Raw genomic sequence first — 15,562 nt, 5'->3', positions numbered from 1 at the left:
TCTGGGCTGGCTCTGGTCGTTCTGACCACTCTTCCCATGCAGTGTGCAAGATCTCTGGAGGGGCAGCTGGACAACTGAGGGCTTCATGGGACACTTCCCTGCCTTCCTGCAACATAGCCTGGCACAGAATCAGTCTTCAAGTGCCAGCCCCTCCCAGGCCTCAGGCAGTGTCTCCCCTAGAGGGTCCCCAGCAGGACTGCTCAGGACCTGAGTGCCCTCAGCCTGCTCAGGAAAATTCCTCAGGGCTGTGCCCGTCGTTTCCGGGCTGTGCCCTCACTGCCAAGCATCAGAGATGGCAGCCCAGGGCTCAGCAGGGCTCAGGCCTAGAGGCACAGCAATTACCTTGTGTGACTGTGCCTGGCATCACCTCCCTTCCTGCAGCAGAACTTTGCACATAAGCAATGCTTCCTTGGGGAAGTGCTTCCTTCTGAACGGTTTTTCCTTCAATTTTTGAAGAAAGGAAAGGGACAGCTGGTTGAGATGGGATTCTTACCCACTGGGGAAGAGGCAAATACAGGAGACAACACGTTTGAAAGTCATGGATAAGGAACAGAAAACACCCAGCCTTTAGGGACTGTGCCAGCCTGGTCCTTTCTCTAAACAGCCGCTTCACCTGAACTACCTCAAGGCCAAAGAATTGCAAGGATCTCAGGGGGTGCATGGCCATTGGGACACTTTGGGCTCCCTGTGAGCTGATGCTAAATGCCTTCCTCCAGAGGCTGGGAAACATCCCCTCAGGCTGTGACAGCAGCAGCACTGGGGCAGCGAGGCTGCCATGGATCCCTTCCTGCTGTGCCGGGCACGGCGTGCCCAGATGTGCAGAGAAAGGCCCTGGCTGGGGAGTGTCAGGGGAAGGCTGAGGACAATGCACCCACCTTGTTCTCTCTGCAGCATCTCCTTCAGCATTTGCCACATAGCTTCAGATGGTTCGAGGGATTTCTTGGCTGCTGTGTCTCTGATTGTTCCTGTCGGAGGGCCTTAGCAGAAAGAAGTTCAATTTCCCTGGAATGGATGCCACAAATGCAGTGCTCATCCTGAGGGGTCATCAGGGACACACTACTCACCCCTACGATGGGAGCTGGGCTTGTGTGCAGTAAGCAGAATGGAATTTGGAGAAATCCTCCCGGCAGACACACCTGTAACTCAACAGGCACAGAAGCTTCTGTCATCTCTGCTGCTGTGCACAGGCAGCACTGAGCCCCAGGAGCAGTGAGGGGATTGCACAGGGCCAGGGCACACACGAGCACGGCTCTGTCCTGGCACCTGCAGCGATGCCCCCCTGCCTGAGCTTTGGGCTCTGAGCTGGCAGCTCCCCCGTGGGGAAAGGCCTTGACCTACCCTCACCATGTCCCAGAGACACATCCCTGAACGTGGGTTGGGAAGCCAGATCACCTTCACCAACTGTTTCATCTGCAAAGAAAGGCAGGACAGAACAGCTCCCAGCACTGCAGGAGATGCTCAGGCTGCCTGGGGCTGACAGAGCTGCCGCACAATGCACAGCCCCGGGGCACAGCCCTGGGCCCTTCCATTCCCTCTAAGCTCTTCTCTTCTCTGTGGCTGCACAGAGCACACCAAAGGAGACCCTGGCATTACACATGGGAAGAGGATTGACAGTTAAATGCTCCTTCCTTCTACTGACATCGATCCTGTGGGATCACCAGAGCTCTTGAAGGTAGCAGGGCAAGGATTCCAGAATCCATCAGCCCTGACTTGACCTCAAGTAAAAACTTCATGACTGAACTTTTGCCAGCTTGACGGAGTATTCTGCCAGTAAAGAGAGAAATTCAAAACTTGCCTCCAGCATTCCCCAAGATATTCAAAGGTACATTCACCAACACTTCCATGTATTCCATGTTGTGATCACAGCCTAGAAGGGAGCAGAGATCAGACTCATTTCCATGCTGTGCTGGGATCCCCTTATGCCTTAGGGAACTGGACACTGCAAGGGGGTCGGGTAAGGCTGTGGGGGCCAGATGTGAATGGACATGGCCAAAGCTGCAGAGTGGCCTGGGGAGCTACGGACAGGCTTCTGATCACTCTGCACACTCTATTCATCCTCTACAACATCCCAGCTAGGGTGGCTGGAGCAGCTGTCCCAGGAAAGGGGAGTCAGGTCCCCGGCTCACCTGCTCCCTGTGCTCGTCGTGGAGCTGCCTGGGCAGCCCTGGCAGGCAGGGCCACTCCCAGGAGGAGCAGGTGGAAGAGGCGCAGAGCAAGGGCCATTGTGCCTTGCCCTCTGCCAGTCCCGCAGCTCTTGCTGCCACCGCTCTCCTGACAACAATGTACCAAAATCAGCACCACTGCTGCCACCACCGCTGCTGCTGCTGCTGCCGCAACAGTTGTGGTCACGGACTGACTGGTGGGTGGCTGTGGTGCTGTGCAACCACGGGGCTCTGGCACCTCTGTGACCTCAGAGCCTGCTGTGACCTCAGCCTTCTGTGACCCCAGAGCCTGCTGTGAGCTCATGGCCTCAGCTGTCCCCCGAGAGTGCACTCCCATATGTCGAATTGGCTGCCCTGATTGTAAATGTTTTTCTTGATCAAAGGGCCATTGCTTAGCTAAAGCTTTGATTTGCCTGCTGACATTGCTGATCAGGCTGTGTCCCTGGAGATGCTCTTGATAGCTCCCCTCTTTTCCAGGATATCTTTCTTGAAGAGGTCCATGCTCAGATAGTCTGCTGTAACAAACAGAATCACTGAATCACAGAACATGTTGAGTACAAATGGACCCACAGTGCCCATGGAGTCCAGCTCCTGGCCATACACCACAGCATCCTCAAAAGTCATGCCATGTGCTTGAGAGCATTGTCCAAACGCATCTTGAGCTCTCTCAAACATGGTGATGTCTAGGGATGCCTCCTTCAGTGCCCAGCTGTCCTCTTGGATAAAAACCTTTTTCTAGCATCAACCTAAATCTCCCCGGACACAACTTCAGGCCATTCCCTATCACTGGGGACAAGAGAAAGAGATGAGTTCCTGCCTCTCCTCTTCCCATCTTGAGGAATTTGGAGACGCCGATGAGGTCTCCCATCAGAGTCCCCTCCAGCAGAAGAGACAAAGAGTCCTCTGCTGTTCTTCACACAGCTTCCCCTTAGGCCCTTCACCATCTTCACTGCCCTCCTTTGAACACTCTTTGTTAGAGTGCAGTGACCAAAACTTGAGACAATATTTGAGGTGAGGCCAGCCCAGAGCAGAGCAGAGCAGAGCAGAGTGTGACAATCCCTCCCTGGCCTGACTGGCCATGCTGGGCCTGGTGCCCCTCAGCACAGGGATGTGCTCCCTGGCTGCCAGGGCAGTGCTGACTATATCCAACTTTCCACCCGGAATGATTCCCAGGTCCCCTTGCACAGTCCTGCTCTCCAGCATCTCGTTCCCCAGCCTGCCCGTACATGCATGGTTGCCCCATCCCAGGTGCACCATCTGGCACTTTCCCTTGTTGAACTTCACTGGGTGGTTGTTGGTCCAGCCCTCCAGTTTGTCCAGGTCCTGCCCTGAGCCCAGGGATGCTCAGCACGGGCTCCCCCAGCCCCTCGGGGCCTCGCTGCTGGTCACAGCAGCCCCTGCCTGGCTCCTGCCTGCCCGCACTGTGGGCATCCATGGCTGCTCCTGGACATGGAGCTCAGCCAGTGCTGGTGATGTTTGGGCACTGCTGGTGCTACCAACCAGACACTGGGGTGGCAGCTCCGTCTCTTTATTGGAATGGAAGGCCTGGGCCAAGCTCTTTTCTGGCAGGAGGGACCCACCTTCAGTCTGGGCCAGAGACCAGGGCCAGATCCTTCACGGGGAGAGGGTTTTGTTTTGCCTGCTGGCAGCATGTGCCCAGCACCAAGCTAGCAATGCAGCTGGGACAGGGACATCAGGCATGGGCAAGGAGATGCAGAATGGCAGGTACAGGTGTCCCTGAGGTGTTCAGAAGAACTTCTGAGGGCACAGAGATGTGACTGTGCAGATAGGCCATGGTACAGTGGCACAGTGAACAGTGTCAATGCTGTACCCTTCATGCACAGATTGTGTCCATCCTGTGGTCAGGGAATTCATCAAAGTGAATTCAGAACACGTGTTCCGATCTCGCTGTGCACTTCTCTGGAATCAAGGTGGAGCGTGAGTCTGTGCTGTGCTCTACTGCTGAGCTGGCAGCTGACTGGATATGGCCAGGATGTTCTCTGTTTTCCCCAGAGCTGGGATCTGGGGCACTTTGCCATCCCTTGGCACAGGCTGTGTCACCCAACACAGCCCAGGAGGCTGGGAGGAGGAGAGCCCGTGGGCAGCAGGAAGCTGAGAGAACTCCCTGCTCTAGAACGGAGGGAGTTTTTTCAGAAGCAGAGTGACTTCAAGGGATTCCCAGTGCTTGCCTTCAAAGTTTGCCTCTAAAGACTGAGAGGTAAGCTTCTCAGAAATCCATGGGTATATCTAGGAAGAGAAAAATTTGGTTGTGACAAGGTACAAATCTCCTGTGGGAAAAGAACCTCTGCAGTAGAATGGTTGTCTTGGGGTTTGTAACTTCTTTCCAGAGCAAAGAGCACCAATTTAGTACAACTTTATTTTTTTTATACTAGAAGTGTAAAAATGGTCAAAGCTTTTCAGAATTTCAAAGCTACTTTGAAAAATCCTAAGCTACTGGGGGAAAAGAATGAAATATTTGGGGATATCCTTCTCTAAACATATTTCTAAAAATTTCTAAAGACTGGAAATTTCTAAAAGTGAAGAAAAAGGGGTTGATTTTTTTCAGGAGCCCCCGAGCCCAACTGCTGCCTGCCTAGCCCTGGCTGTGCCAGACAAAAAACTCATCCAGTGCTAGTGGTACAACCCAGACATCAGAGCTCAAGCTCAAAGGTGTTGATGGACTCAGGCACTCCCTTGGCTGGAGGGCCCCTGCTTCTGCCTTGGCTGGAGAGCTGGACCAGTCAGTTTGGGGACAGAGGGTCCTGTTGTTTGTGGTGGTGGCAGCATGTGCACAGTAATTATCTGGTAATGCAGCTGCAGCATGGAAAAAGGGCAGGTGCATGGAGACGCAAGAAAACAGATCCACTTCATCCAGAGTGAAGACTTTGACTGGTCTTGTGAAGGAGGACAAGGGCTCCTGCGGAGAAAGGAGCGGCTGAGGCCCCGGCTGCCGGTGGCACACAGGGACCCTCCTGCACAGCAGGGCCCAGAGCTGGCAAGGCTCCCCAGCACGGCTGGAGCTGCTGGCACAGCTTGGCCCAGCTGGACAGCTGCCCCTCAAGGAACCGGCGAGCAGGGGATGGCTCTGGGCAGGCTCCCCGGCCAGGAGCGGGCCCCAGAGCGCCTCTGCCTTTCAAGGGCAATCCGCTCCCTGCTCTTTCTCCTCCCCACCTCGCTTTGCCTCGGCCCGCTGCTCCTGGGGCTGCTCCTGGGCAGGATTAATAATCAGGGATTACTCTGTCAAGAAAGGGACATTGAGAAGTTGTCTCCAGCGTGCATCGTGATCTTCACACTGTGACTGGACAGGACTTGTAGTCAACTCATATCTTGAGCCCAGTCTGGATGAGAGCACAGATCAGAAATGTTTTCATGGTGCACTCGATTCCCCTTCTGCTTGAGGCAGCTGGGCACTGCATGGTAGTTTTCAGTGTGAGAAGCCACCGCCTCCATTGTAACCCCGGGTGCGCCCTGTGCCCCTGGAATGGCCGTGGCTGTAAATTTGTCTTTGGCTGCAGCACAGGGCCAGGGCGTAGCAAGGCCCTTGTTATGTTTGTGCCTCTGGTGCTGCTCATCAGCCCCATCGCAGCTGGACCCATGGCCCTTCCCCACCGGGGCCCTGACCCAGCTGCCGGACCCGAGCCGACGAGGGCCTGGCGGCTCTGGAACCTCCGCCTGGCCCACAAGGGATGGGCTCTGCCCACCCACTAGGCCCGCAGGCCGGGCCCAAGGCTGTGCAGAAAGCTTCCCGCTGAGTTTGCGTAAGCTCGAGGGAGAGAGTGGGAGTGTGCCTTTGGTGTGCTGAGAAGCCGAACAAAACACGTCTAATTTATCCCTGGCGCACCCCTCATAAGACATGCCTGCACACCTTAGCGGAGACCATAAATACTCCTTTGTGCCTCAAGAGGGATCCCTGCACATCTTAGCAGAGAGCCGAAAATATTCCTGTGTGCCTCACAAAAGAATCCAGCCCCTGCCCACCTTAGGAAGGACTCAGCTCCTCTGCAGGCCTTGACAGCAGCCACTAAACCGCCATGTAAATCATAAAGAGCTCAATCCCCCTGCCAGCCGTACAGAGGTCTCCAGTCACGTGTACACCATGGAAGGGACCAGAAATCCCCTGAGAACCTCATGAGGAACCCCACCCACATGCACCACTGACAACGAGCCCAAATCCCGCATGTCTTACTGGAAAACTCAACCCCCCCACCCCACCTCCCCCAGCCCCATGTGCCTCATGACGGACCCCAGTCATCTGCCAGCCTTACAGAGGTCCCCATCACCTGCGTGCAATGAGGTAGCCAGGCCTGCCATTAACTGTAGCCAGCAGCGTGTTCCCTGACAGAAACCCTTTCCACTGCCCTTCTGGGAATCGGGATAACCTGTCGAGGTGCCGGCTACATCTGTGAGAGCAAAGCGGAGCAGGAGCCTGTGCTGTGCTCCGCTGCTGAGCTGGCACCTCGCTGGATATGGCCAGGATGTTCTCTGTTCCCCCCAGATCTGGGGCCCGGGGCACTTTGCCAGCCCTTGGCACAGGCTGTGCCACCCAACACAGCTCAGAAGGCCGGGAGGAGGAGAGCCCAGGGGCGGCAGGAAGCAGAGAGAACCCCCTGCTCTAGAACTGAGGGAGTTCTTTCAGAAGCAAAGAGAGTGACTTCAAGGGATTCCCACTGTTTCCCTTCAAAGTTTGCCTCTGCATACTGAGAGGTGAGCGTATCAGAAATACCAGAATAGAGCTGGGAAAAGGCTTTAAGTAATATGATTGTGACAAGGTACAAATCTCCTGTGGGAAAAGATCCTCTGCATTAGGCTTGGTGTCTTGGGGTGTCTTAGTTCTTCCTAGAGTAAAGAGTACCAGTCGAGTACAACTTTATTTTTTATTCTGCGAGTGTAAGAATGTTCTAAGCTTTTCAGAATTCTACAAGTACTTTCAAGAATACTGTTGTGGGAAAAGGGAAGCAACATTTGGGGATTTCATTATACAAAAAGACACCCTTCCCAATATTTCTAAGATTCTCTAATTTCTAAAAATGAAAAATGAAGCAAAACTGTTGCCCCATGCTCATCTGCTGCCTGCCCAGTCCTGGCTGTGCCCAGACAAGGAGCTCTGCCAGGACTGGTGGTACCACCCAGACACCAGAGCTGAAGCCCAAAGGCTCTGCTGGAATCAAGGCTGTCCCTGGCAGGAGGGGGCCACCTTCAGTCCTGGCCAGACACCAGGGCCAGCACCTCTGGGGACAGAGGGTCCTGTTCCGGGTGATTGTGGCACAGTAACCATGTCAAAAGGTAACCCTAGCTGGGACAATGGACACTGTCTTGGGGATGGCCAGTGATGGGCAAAGGCGCCTCCGGTTGATGGCTTTGGCTGGTCCCAGGAATCTGCAGGAACGTTCCTGTGGAGAGAGGAGCGGCTGAGGCCCCGGCTGCCGGTGGCACACAGGGACCCTCCTGCACAGCAGGGCCCAGAGCTGGCAAGGCTCCCCAGCATGGCTGGAGCTGCTGGCACAGCTTGGCCCAGCTGGACAGCTGCCCCTCAAGGAACCGGCGAGCAGGGGATGGCTCTGGGCAGGCTCCCCGGCCAGGAGCGGGCCCCAGAGCGCCTCTGCCTTTCAAGGGCAATCTGCTCCCTGCTCTTTCTCCTCCCCACCTCGCTTTGCCTCGGCCCGCTGCTCCTGGGGCTGCTCTTGGCCACGCAGCTTCAGTGGGAGCCAGCACTGGCTGCAGCCCCAGCGGGCACCCCAGGACAAGGCCCAGAAATTAGGAAGCCAATTAAAGCACTGGGCAGCAGCAGAACCCTCAGCAGGGCTATGTGGACAAGCACTGACCATGCACAACTCCACAGCAGCCTGACTGGGAGCGTTTCCTGTCTACAGGCAGCCATCAAATGAAGATGTATGAGGGGGAGAGCAACAAAACACTCACCGTTTACTCTTCCAGCAATTCCAAATTCTGATGCAGCATAATATGAAGATAAGCTCCACAACGAGCAGGCCTATCATTAACTCTACCCAACAGAGTGTTCCCTGACATAAATGCTTTCTACTGCCCTTCTGGGAATTGGGAACATATGTTGAGGTGCCAGCTGCATCTGTGGGAGCAATGGGAATTTTGACTTTGTGCTGCGCTCCACTGCTGAGCTGGGAGCTCACAGGATACAGCCAGGACACTCTTTGTCACCCCCAGTGCTGGGGCCTGCAGGCACCTTGGCACCCCTTGTCACAGGCTGTGCCACCCAGCAAAGCCCAGCAGGCCGGGAGGAGGAGAGCCCGGGGGCAGCGCAGCTCCTTGAGCAGTCGCTCCTGCCAGGGACCCGGGCCAAAGCCACCCCTGAGCAGCCACTGCCAGCCCCGACCCTCCATGCCCCGTGACAGCTCCCCCAGCCCGAGGGGACAGAGTCAGGCCCTGTCAGGACCCAGGGCAGCCCCTCTCCCGTCAGGAGCCAGGGCTGGCCGTGGCCCCGGGCTCGTGGCAGGGCTCCCGCTCGAGGCTGCTCCTGTGCCTGGGGCCTCTGGGCACTCAGGGCGGCTCCGTGAGCAGCTGCAGCGCGAGGGACCTTGGTGCATGACTCCCATTTCCCAGGGGCTGGGATCGAGCCCCAGAGGCCTCGAAGCCGAGGGGCCTCCAGCTTTGGCTGCTGTTGGGCCATGCAAGGGCAGGCCCTGGGGGAAGAGCTGCTGCCACCCAGCCGTGCCCAGGGCTGAGCCTGGCACAGCAATTACCTCCTGTGCCTGTGTCCGTGCGTGGCATTGTTTTCCCTCCTGCTGTCCAGGCTGGCACCGAGCCACTGCTTCTTCCGTGAAGTGGCTCCTGCACGGATTTTTTGTCCATCACTTGAGAAAGAAAAGGGTGAGCTGGATCAGATGGAAACATTCCCCAATCAAGAAGTGGCACCTTCAGGAGGCAATGCTTGCCAAAATCATGGAGAAGGTTCAAAAAACATCTGGGCTTTTGGGGCAGAGGCAGGGCCCTCATTTTCAAAGACCTGCCAGGGCTGAGCCACAGGAGCTGTGAGGGGATTGCACAGGGCCAGGGCACACACGAGCATGGCTCTGTCCTGGCACATGCAGCGATTCCCCCCCGTCCAAGATTTGTGCTCTGAGTTGGCAGCTCTCCTACGAGGAAAGGCCTTGACCTACCCTCACCATCTCCCAGAGACTTATCCCTGAACGTGGGTTGGGAAGCCAGACGACCTTCACCAGCAGGTTCATCTGCAAAGAAAGGAAGGACAGAACAGCTCCCAGCACTGCAGGAGATGCTCAGGCTGCCTGGGGATGACAGAGGAGCCCCACAGTCTAGAGCCCTGCTCTCCCCCTCTGCCCTTTCCCCACCATGGGCACGCCTTCCCGCCCCTCCCAGGTCTCAGGCAGTGTCTCCCCCAGAGGGACCCCAGCAGGACTGCTCAGGACCCAAGTGCCCTCAGCCTGCTCAGGAGAATTCCTCTGGGCTGTGCCCTCACTGTCAAGCATCAGAGATGGCAGCTCAAGGCTCAGCAGGGCTCTGGCACAGAGGCACAGCAATTACCTTGTGTGACTGTGCCTGACTTCGCCTCCCTTCCTGCAGCAGAGGCTGCAAATGAGCCACTGCTTCCTCTGGGAAATGCTTCCTTCTGCATAGTCTCTCCATCCACTTCTGGAGGAAGGAAAAGGAACAGCTGGATGAGATGGAACCGTTCCCCACTGGGGCAGTGGCACCTTCAGGAGACAATACTTATGAAAGGCAATGATAAGGATCAGGAAAAGGCAAAGGCTCTTCAGGCTAACCAGAGCACTCCATTCTCAAAAGAGATGCCTCTCCTAATTTACTCTTAAGTCTGGGAAATTTCAGGGGATCTCAGGGCATGTCCAACCCATGGGACACTTTGTGCTGGCTGTCAGCTGATGCCAAATGCCTTCCTGCAGAGGCTGGGGAGAAGCTGCAGCCAGCCCAGGCTGGGAAACATCCCCTCAGGGTGTGACGGCAGCAGTGGGGCAGCGAGGCTGCCATGGATCCCTTCCCGCTGTGCCGGGCACGGCGTGCCCAGATGTGCAGAGAAAGGCCCCGGCTGCCGAGTGTCAGGAGGAGGCTGACGGAAATGCACTCACCTTGTCCTCCCTGCAGTATCTCCTTCAGCATTTGCTGCATTGTTTCAGATGGTTCCAGGGATTTCTTGTCCGCCGTGTCTTTGGTCTTTCCTCTCGGAGGACCTTAATAGGAAGTAGTTCCATTTCAGATGAATGGATCCCACGAAAGCACAGTGAGCTCAGCCTGTGGGGTCAGCAGGGACACACTACTCACCCCTGCGATGGGAGCTGGGCTTGGGTGCAGCAACCAGCAAAGGCCCTTGAAAAGTGTTCCCTGCAGACACACCTGTAAATCACCAGCCACAGAAGCTTCTGTCATCAGCTCCCTGCCAGGTTGTCAATGATTATTGCTTGGTGGGACAGTGAGAATATACCTGCAGGAGGCTCCAAGGGCTTCAAAACTTTTTTCAGCCAAGCTAATGGAGAATCATTGCCAGGAACCTCACCTGGAAGGGAGAGCAGATCAGAAACATTTCCATGGTGTGCTGGGATCCCCTTCTGTCTTAGGGAACTGGGCACTGCAAGGGGCTCGGGTAAGGCTGTGGGGGCCAGATGTGAATGGACATGGCCAAAGCTGCAGAGGGGCCTGGGGAGGTCTGGGGTGTCTTCTGGTCACTCTCCACTGTCTTTGCATGCCCTTTGTAACATCCCTGGAGAGGTGGGGAAACAGCCCAGGACCACTGGGGCTCTCTCTGGCCCACAGAGGAAATCCTGCTTAAATCCCAGTGGAAAACTGCAGAAGGCCCTGCCACAGCCATCCCTCCCAACCTCCCTCCCTCCTTTGGCTGGCCCAGCTCCGCCAGCCCAAGGGTAGAGAGGCAGGCCCTCTCAGGGCACACTGGAGCCCTGCTCTCCCCCTCAGCCCTTTCCCCACCATGGGCACCCCTTGCAGCCCCTCCCAGGTCTCAGGCAGTGTCTACCCCAGAGGATCCCCAGCAGGAATGCTCAGTACCCGAGTGCCCTGAGCCTGCTCAGGAGAATTCCTCTGGGCTGTGCCTGTCTTGCCCAGGCTGTGCCCTCACTGCCAAGCATCAGAGATGGCAGCTCAAGGCTCAGCAGGGCACAAGATCCATGGATCCCACAAAAGCAATTCCCAACCTGTGGGGTCAGCAGGGACACACTACTCACCCCTGCGATGGGAGCTGGGCTTGGGTGCAGCATCCAGACCCGGAGTTGGAGAAATCCTCCCTGCAGACACACCTGTAAATCACCAGCCACAGAAGCTTCTGTCATCAGCTTCCTGCCAGGTTGTCAATGATTATTCCTTGATGGGACAGTGAGAATATACCTGCAGGAGGTCCAGAGGGCTTCAAAACTTCATACCACCAGACTAATGGAGAAACCTTTGCAGGAACTTCACCTAGAAGGGAGCAGAGACCAGTACCATTTCCATGGTGTGCTGGGCTCCCCTTCTGCCTTAGGGAACTGGGCACTGCAAGGGGCTCGGGGGAGGCTGTGGGGGCCAGATGTGAATGGACATGGCCAAAGCTGCAGAAGGGCCTGGAGAGCTCCGGGCTGGCTCTGGTCGTTCTGACCACTCTTCCCATGCAGTGTGCAAGATCTCTGGAGGGGCAGCTGGACAACTGAGGGCTTCATGGGACACTTCCCTGCCTTCCTGCAACATAGCCTGGCACAGAATCAGTCTTCAAGTGCCAGCCCCTCCCAGGCCTCAGGCAGTGTCTCACCTAGAGGGTCCCCAGCAGGACTGCTCAGGACCTGAGTGCCCTCAGCCTGCTCAGGAGAATTCCTCAGGGCTGTGCCCGTCATTTCCGGGCTGTGCCCTCACTACCAAGCATCAGAGATGGCAGCCCAGGGCTCAGCAGGGCTCAGGCCTAGAGGCACAGCAATTACCTTGTGTGACTGTGCCTGGCATCACCTCCCTTCCTGCAGCAGAACTTTGCACATAAGCAATGCTTCCTTGGGGAAGTGCTTCCTTCTGAACGGTTTTTCCTTTAATTTTTGAAGAAAGGAAAGGGACAGCTGGATGAGATGGGATTCTTAGCCACTGGGGAAGAGGCAAATACAGGAGACAACACGTTTGAAAGTCATGGATAAGGAACAGAAAACCCCCAGCCTTTAGGGACTGTGCCAGCCTGGTCCTTTCTCTAAACAGCCGCTTCACCTGAACTACCTCAAGGCCAAAGAATTGCAGGGATCTCAGGGGGTGCATGGCCACTGGGACACTTTGGGCTCCCTGTGAGCTGATGCTAAATGCCTTCCTCCAGAGGCTGGGAAACATCCCCTGAGGCTGTGACAGCAGCAGCACTGGGGCAGCGAGGCTGCCATGGATCCCTTCCTGCTGTGCCGGGCACGGCGTGCCCAGATGTGCAGAGAAAGGCCCTGGCTGGGGAGTGTCAGGGGAAGGCTGAGGACAATGCACCCACCTTGTTCTCTCTGCAGCATCTCCTTCAGCATTTGCCACATAGCTTCAGATGGTTCGAGGGATTTCTTGGCTGCTGTGTCTCTGATTGTTCCTGTCGGAGGGCCTTAGCAGAAAGAAGTTCAATTTCCCTGGAATGGATGCCACAAATGCAGTGCTCATCCTGAGGGGTCATCAGGGACACACTACTCACCCCTACGATGGGAGCTGGGCTTGTGTGCAGTAAGCAGAATGGAATTTGGAGAAATCCTCCCGGCAGACACACCTGTAACTCAACAGGCACAGAAGCTTCTGTCATCTCTGCTGCTGTGCACAGGCAGCACTGAGCCCCAGGAGCAGTGAGGGGATTGCACAGGGCCAGGGCACACACGGGCACGGCTCTGTCCTGGCACCTGCAGCGATGCCCCCCTGCCTGAGCTTTGGGCTCTGAGCTGGCAGCTCCCCCGTGGGGAAAGGCCTTGACCTACCCTCACCATGTCCCAGAGACACATCCCTGAACGTGGGTTGGGAAGCCAGATCACCTTCACCAACAGGTTCATCTGCAAAGAAAGGCAGGACAGAACAGCTCCCATCACTGCAGGAGATGCTCAGGCTGCCTGGGGCTGACAGAGCTGCCGCACAATGCACAGCCCCGGGGCACAGCCCTGGGCCCTTCCATTCCCTCTAAGGTCTTCTCTTCTCTGTGGCTACACAGAGCACACCAAAGGAGACCCTGGCATTACACATGGGAAGAGGATTGACAGTTAAATGCTCCTTCCTTCTACTGACATCGATCCTGTGGGATCACCAGAGCTCTTGAAGGTAGCAGGGCAAGGATTCCAGAATCCATCAGCCCTGACTTGACCTCAACAAAAACTTCATGACTGAACTTTTGCCAGCTTGACGGAGTATTCTGCCAGTAAAGAGAGAAATTCAAAACTTGCCTCCAGCATTCCCCAAGATCTTCAAAGGTACATTCACCAACGCTTCCATGTATTCCATGTTGTGATCACAGCCTAGAAGGGAGCAGAGATCAGACTCATTTCCATGCTGTGCTGGGATCCCCTTATGCCTTAGGGAACTGGACACTGCAAGGGGGTCGGGTAAGGCTGTGGGGGCCAGATGTGAATGGACATGGCCAAAGCTGCAGAGTGGCCTGGGGAGCTACGGACAGGCTTCTGATCACTCTGCACACTCTATTCATCCTCTACAACATCCCAGCTAGGGTGGCTGGAGCAGCTGTCCCAGGAAAGGGGAGTCAGGTCCCCGGCTCACCTGCTCCCTGTGCTCGTCGTGGAGCTGCCTGGGCAGCCCTGGCAGGCAGGGCCACTCCCAGGAGGAACAGGAGGAAGAGGCGCAGAGCAAGGGCCATTGTGCCTTGCCCTCTGCCAGTCCCGCAGCTCTTGCTGCCACCGCTCTCCTGACAACAATGTACCAAAATCAGCACCACTGCTGCCACCACCGCTGCTGCTGCTGCTGCCGCAACAGTTGTGGTCACGGACTGACTGGTGGGTGGCTGTGGTGCTGTGCAACCACGGGGCTCTGGCACCTCTGTGACCTCAGAGCCTGCTGTGACCTCAGCCTTCTGTGACCCCAGAGCCTGCTGTGAGCTCATGGCCTCAGCAATCCCCCCAGAGTGCACTCCCATATGTCGAATTGGCTGCCCTGATTGTAAATGTTTTTCTTGATCAAAGGGCCATTGCTTAGCTAATGCTTTGATTTGCCTGCTGACATTGCTGATCAGGCTGTGTCCCTGGAGATGCTCTTGATAGCTCCCCTCTTTTCCAGGATATCTTTCTTGAAGAGGTCCATGCTCAGATAGTCTGCTGTAACAAACAGAATCACTGAATCACAGAACATGTTGAGTACAAATGGACCCACAGTGACCATGGAGTCCAGCTCCTGGCCATACACCACAGCATCCTCAAGAGTCATGCCATGTGCTTGAGAGCATTGTCCAAACGCATCTTGAGCTCTCTCAAACATGGTGATGTCTAGGGATGCCTCCTTCAGTGCCCAGCTGTCCTCTTGGATAAAACCCTTTTTCTAGCATCAACCTAAATCTCCCCTGACACAACTTCAGGCCATTCCCTATCACTGGGGACAAGAGAAAGAGATGAGTTCCTGCCTCTCCTCTTCCCATCTTGAGGAATTTGGAGACGCCAATGAGGTCTCCCATCAGAGTCCCCTCCAGGCAGAAGAGACAAAGAGTCTTCTGCTGCTCTTCACACAGCTTCCCCTTAGGCCTTTCACCATCTTCACTGCCCTCCTTTGAACACTCTTTGTTAGAGTGCAGTGACCAAAACTTGAGACAATATTTGAGGTGAGGCCAGCCCAGAGCAGAGCAGAGCAGAGCAGAGTGTGACAATCCCTCCCTGGCCTGACTGGCCATGCTGGGCCTGGTGCCCCTCAGCACAGGGATGTGCTCCCTGGCTGCCAGGGCAGTGCTGACTATATCCAACTTTCCACCCGGAATGATTCCCAGGTCCCCTTGCACAGTCCTGCTCTCCAGCATCTCGTTCCCCAGCCTGCCCGTACATGCATGGTTGCCCCATCCCTGGTGCACCATCTGGCACTTTCCCTTGTTGAACTTCACTGGGTGGTTGTTGGTCCAGCCCTCCAGTTTGTCCAGGTCCTGCCCTGAGCCCAGGGATGCTCAGCACGGGCTCCCCCAGCCCCTCGGGGCCTCGCTGCTGGTCACAGCAGCCCCTGCCTGGCTCCTGCCTGCCCGCACTGTGGGCATCCATGGCTGCTCCTGGACATGGAGCTCAGCCAGTGCTGGTGATGTTTGGGCACTGCTGGTGCTACCAACCAGACACTGGGGTGGCAGCTCCGTCTCTTTATTGGAATGGAAGGCCTGGGCCAAGCTCTTTTCTGGCAGGAGGGACCCACCTTCAGTCTGGGCCAGAGACCAGGGCCAGATCCTTCACGGGGAGAGGGTTTTGTTTTGCCTGGTGGCAGCATGTGCCCAGCACCAAGCTAGC

The sequence above is a fragment of the Cinclus cinclus genome, chromosome 12, assembly GCF_963662255.1.
Source record: "Cinclus cinclus chromosome 12, bCinCin1.1, whole genome shotgun sequence".
In the NCBI taxonomy this organism is placed as follows: Eukaryota; Metazoa; Chordata; class Aves; order Passeriformes; family Cinclidae; genus Cinclus; species Cinclus cinclus.
The sequence above is the reverse complement of the archived record's forward strand: the minus strand, read 5'-3'. Positions refer to the sequence as shown.